Below are 6,000 nucleotides of genomic sequence, written 5' to 3'. Positions count from 1 at the left end.
CAGCGCACCACGTTACATCGTGTTAAGTGTGCAAGCCCTTGTGGTGAGGAAGCGTAATGCGGGGGCGACGTAATGGCCAAGTGTAAAAGGGGCTTGAAATGCCTGATGCAGTACAAAACTATGGAAACTTCAGTTGTGTACTGCTGCCCCCTGCCCCCCTCTCCCCCCATCCCCCCGTGCTCATGGTGTGAGAAATGGACATATGTTTGATCAATTAATGAAATGGCAAAACATCAATCATTATGGCTATATTTTTTAGAGACTTTGGTAAGATTTGGGGCTCGATTCACCAAGCGGTGCAAAGTGTTAGCACCGTGGTGAAAAGGCCCTTATCACGCCTAAAGTCACTTTAGGCATGATAAGAAGAAACTCGCGCGAAGTTGCCGCGCGCAAAGTTTTGCGCGCGCAACCGCGCGCGTGCGCGCGCAGCGTCCCCGCTTCGCGCGAAGCTCCCATTAAGCCCTATGGGACTTTGCGCGCGCTCTCACGCGCGAACGCGCGAACGCGCGTTCGCGCGGTAACTTCGCGCGAAGAGCAGGAAAAAGCGGTGATAACTCAGTGGTGAAAAGGTCATCACGCCTAAAGTCTTTTAGGCGTGATAACTGGGTTATCACCGCTTTGTGAATCGAGCCCTTGATGTCCATATCGAATGTAATTTTTAGTTCATTCAAAAAGGTCTCTGCTCCAGATATCTTTGGCTTTGCTCTTTCTTGGTAAACAAGCCACTTGATTTTATGCCCCTCATATATATTCATGCTGGAACGTTAGCCTGGGGGGAGAGCCAACTCCAACTAATATTTGTACATCTGGACAGGCAAGATATACAGCCTTGTGTCTGGGCTGCTATTGTACAATTAGCTTTTCTATAACCCACAGAAGCCAGGATAAGTGCTCTCCTCGACTATGACTAAATCAAGTATCATGTATTTCAATAACTTCTAATTCCAAGTTCTTATTCTGGAGTGTAAATTAAGATAAATATTAAAGTCAATTTCTCATGTTTCCTTCCCCTGCACTACTGTCTCCACTAATGGCCATCCTTATGTCAGATAAGGAAGTCAGCACCTTCACTGAACAGTGCGGGAGGAGCTCTGTGAAGCGGCAGGTTGCGTTGAGTTGAGTTGGCATCAGTAGTGAAGGGTTCTGTGTGAGAGTAGGGTAAGGTAAAGCTGTAGCATTGCTGTCGGCAATATTATTATGATAATATACACCATCTACACTTTCAAAACGAATAGTATCGGTAGATATTAACAATATTTTTATTAACAAAACGGATATTAACAATATTTTTATTAACCAGCTGGGCGGTATGGACGAGCTCAGCTCGTCCATCACCGCCGGAGGCTGCCGCTCAGGCCCTGCTGGGCCGATTTTCATGAAATAAAGAGCAGCACACGCAGCCGGCACTTTGCCAGCGGCGTGTGCTGCCCGATCGCCGCCGCTCTGCGGCGATTCGCCGCGAGCAGCGGCGAAAGAGGGTCCCCCCAGCCGCCTGAGCCCAGCGTAGCCGGAACAAAAAGTTCCGGCCAGCGCTAAGGGCTGGATCGGAGGCGGCAGACGTCAGGACGTCGGCTGACGTCCATGACGTCACTCCGCTCGTCGCTATGGCGACGATGTAAGCAAAACAAGGAAGGCCGCTCATTGCGGCCTTCCTTGTTTATTCTGGCCGCCGGAGGCGATCGGAAGAACGCCTCCGGAGCGCCCTCTAGTGGGCTTTCATGCAGCCAACTTTCAGTTGGCTGCATGAAATAGTTTTTTTTTTATTTAAAAAAAACCCTCCCGCAGCCACCCTGGCGATTTATTCAGAACGCCAGGGTGGTTAATGAAACCCGTGCCCTTTTTTCCCTGCGCCCCTTTTTTATGCATGGTGAGAAGCTCTTTCATGCTGAATTAAGCAGGGGAGTTGCTAGCCACAAAGATCAGTGGCATGTGCACCGGATCTATTCTGGGGTGCCCCGGATGTCCCCCAGGCAGAGTTAGCTGTTGAGCCTCAATGGCGGGCATGCTGGGAGCTGTGGTGCCTTTATAGGGGCCTGCAGGGAGTTGTGGTTCTTCTATGGGGGCATGCTGGGAGTTGTGGTTCTTCTATGGGGGCATGCTGGGAGTTATGGTGCCTCAATGGGAAGCCCGTGGGAGCATGGGAGGGGGTCCACTAGAAGGTCAGGTAAATCTATGTGGGAACTTCCAGATAACCTGGCAGCAGGCCAGCCCGCCCAGCAGAAAGCCAGACCAGCCAGCACAGAAGCCGGGTAACTGCCTAGTTCTGTTTAAGTGAGACTGCCTATGTATGTGATATCTATGCTGCATTTTTTTGTATTAATGGAGAGGAGGAGCTTCATCCAACATTTTGCTGGGCAGGCCTACTTAGACCGCTGTTAAGATCATGTAAATTTAGCTTTACCCATGACCACACCCACATTCTGGTGCATGGCCACACCCATTCTCCACCTAGAGTGCCCAAAAGTGCCCGGGATCTCTTAGGATCCTAGCAACGCCCCTGGATCAACCCCACTGTCTAAGGGCCAGTGCACACCAAAAACCGCTTGCGTATCCAAAAATGCTAACGGTTTTTGAAGCGGTTTTTGAGAGACATTCTAGGCATGTTTGGAGCGATTTTTCTAAACATACCTAGCGTTTTCTGGAGCGTTTTTATGTAGCGTTTGTTATATTTTGGAAAAACGCTCTGATCTAGCGTTTTTCAGAGCAGTTCTCCACTTTCCTATACTTAACAATCAGAAATCAGCAAAAATGCTGCAGGACCCGAGTTTGCGTTTGAGGAAAAAACAAATCGCTCTGGTGTGCACCAGCCCATTGAAATACATTAGCCAAGCGGTTTTCGACCCGCAAGCGTTTTTAAGAACGCTCAGAATCGCTCTTGATGTGCACCAGCCCTGCGAGAGCTCCAAACACAGCAGTCTATAAGAAGCGCACTATGCCGAATGGATCGTACACTGAGATGATTAGAGCTAAGTGTGCAATCTTTCCGCTGAAGCTGTCCCGGAGCTTAGATGAACATTGACCAAGATGCCGGCGCTGCAACTCTACCTGATCTACTGCCAGTCCAAAGCTGGCCAAGCTGATCTTCTCAATGCTTCTTCCCGCATAAGTATGTCTTTATGAAAATGATACGGACATATCGCACACAGCATTCATTATTCAGCATGGACAGCAGATCAGTGTAATGACAGCCCCATTGTAATGCATGGAAGGATGCTGGGGCAAGGTGACTGCTGGTGGCAGAGTGACTGGTGATCCCCTGTGGTAGGGAGGGGGTTAATGCTGGTGAATCCCCTCCAGATGTTCTCTCCAGCTGCCAGACACATGATGTGAGAGGCGCTCCCGAGCTGCTGCTGCTGCTAGAGGAGGACACAGGTGTCACTGCGTGTGCTGTGTGCCAATGATTCCGAATCCACGCTCTGTAATGTGTGAGGAGGCATCCCCTGCATCCCGTTAGATGGGCAGGTTCCTTGACTGAGCATCGCGTGCTACAAGTTTAGATTTAGGCTGGTTTCACAGTGGGACGTTACAGGCGCACGTTAGAGCAGCCTGTAACGCAGCCCACCGCACAGTAATGAAAAATCAATGGGGCTGTTCACAGTGCCCACGTTGCGTTACATTGTAACGCTGCGTCACAAGACAACGTACTGCATGCAGTACTTTAGACGCGGCTGAGCCGCGTTAGACTGCTTGCACATGCTCAGTAATCTTGTGGAGAAGCGGAGAGCGGCCAGGCACATGGCTAATTAATATGCACTGCACGTTGTTGTTGTGGCGATTGGCCGGCGGGACCACGTGATGCCGCATGCGCACAAGAGTGCGCATCACGGCATCACTGACGCCAGAGTGAGCTGCACCACCAGGCGTTCCGTTAGGGGGACGTTATGCGACCTTAACGCCCCCTCTAACGCAACGTCCTGGTGTGAAATTAGCCTTAAACGAGTACTCACAGAGATTACTCAATACCTTAAAACTCTACTTATTGATCATTATATAATAAAATCAGAGTATCCTAAAACTCTCAATAACCAAGACTTAAGAACACTGTTTATATAGTGTTGTTGTAGTTATAGTTCTGTAATATGGAAATCTTCCCTTTAGCGGGGTCTATCCACATACATACCCCCCTCCCCCCCCCCCCCCCCCCCAACCTAAACTTTATTTGCAGTTATTATTCTCTCTAGACTATGATGCTTCCTGAAGAGATGGACGTGACTCCTGGGAACTCTGTAGGGTGGTCCTAATCCCCCAGTTATCCAGAAAGCTCTGCTCCATTTGTACAACAAAAGTCTCATGGTCGAATTATAACATCTACTTTGAACACACTCTTATGATTATAAGATGTATATCAGCAATTTTGTGACCAGTCTATATAATTATTATGCATTATAGCTGTTATTTTTATGTTAAGCAAAAACCAATGTACACTGATGTCTGAAAATATGTTTATGCCTATTGGTGGCTGTGTTTAAACTGAAAAACCCCAATTAAAACTTATTGAAACATAGAATAGAGGTGTTGTATTAGGCTGCTTTCACATTAAGATGTTACAGGCGCACCGCACAGTACTGAAAAATCAATGGGCTGTTCACAGTGCCCACGTTGCGTTACATCGTAACGCAGCACATCCGTTGAGAGTGCTGCATGCTGTGCGTTATGCGCAGCTAAGCCCCGTTAGACTGCTTGCACATGCTCAGTAGTGTTGGGGAGGAGTGGAGAGCGGCTAGGCACATGGTTAATTAATATTCATTGCACAGTGTGACGTGCAGTGTTTACTTCCTGGAGCGGCCGCTCTGTGCGATGATTGGCTGGCGGGACCACGTGATGCCGCATGCGTCCAAGAGTACGCATCACGGCATCACGGACGCCAGAGTGAGCTGCACAACGCGGCTCACTCTGACGTCCACATCAGAGAGCACCAGGCGTTGCGTTAGGGGCACGTTATGTACCCAATAACGTCCCCTAAACGCAACGTCCTGGTGTGTAAGCAGCCTTAATGTAATTGATGACCAACCACACTGAAATGTTTTGAAAAGAAAGAACAGAGATGGTCGATGAGCTGGAAATAAATCTGTGTGGATGCAAATATTGTGCTCATATTTATGCAGATATAATAATAATAATCCAAACATTTGTATAGCGCTTTTCTCCTGTCAGACTCAAAGCGCTCAAGAGCTGCAGCCACTGGGACGTGCTCAGGAGGCCACCCTGCAGTGTTAGGGAGTCTTGCCTTGAACTCCTTACTGAATAGGTACTTGACCTAGCCAGGAGTCTCCCATGTCAAAGGCAGAGCCCTTAACCAGTACACTATCTATCTATCTATCTATCTATCTATCTATATATATATATATATATATATATATGTACAGCTTGAAAACCGACCAATCAAATCCTGCAGTGGCTACTTTTCATTGGTCAAAGGGAACCTGAAGAGAGAGTGATATGGAGGCTGCTTAAAGGTTCAAACACACATCCAATTTTTATCTGCAGATAACTGGCCAATTTTACCACTGCCATGTAGTATGAGGCCCAACAGATTTTGAATGCTTAAGCTGGGTGCACACGAGATAAATCTTTGAAAAGACAAAGATCAAATCTGCAAATAATCTTTGTAAAAAAAAAGTTTACAAAAGATCCAGATTAAAGATTTATCTTTCAATCTTTCAGATTCATACCGGTGGATCTTATCTGCAGATGACTGTCCGTTAAGCACGGTGTGTATGAGATCTCCAGATATCATAGACTATGAAAACATTTTGCAGGAACTGATCTTTTGCATGTGTACAGCATCTTAAAGCCATGTACCCACATCGCGATTTTCCCAATGACCGGCGATTGTTTAATGACGAGTGGACATTTCCGCAATATTGCCACGTGGGTACAGTGCGCAACCACACGAACGTCGCTTTGCGTCACACCGCAATAATGGCGGATTACAGAAGATCAGATCTTTAAGATCCCCGACAACTGCCGCGCAAAGTGCCATGATCGCTTTAAGTCACC

This window comes from Hyperolius riggenbachi, chromosome 2, assembly GCF_040937935.1.
Source record: "Hyperolius riggenbachi isolate aHypRig1 chromosome 2, aHypRig1.pri, whole genome shotgun sequence".
NCBI lineage: Eukaryota > Metazoa > Chordata > Amphibia > Anura > Hyperoliidae > Hyperolius > Hyperolius riggenbachi.
The sequence above is the reverse complement of the archived record's forward strand: the minus strand, read 5'-3'. Positions refer to the sequence as shown.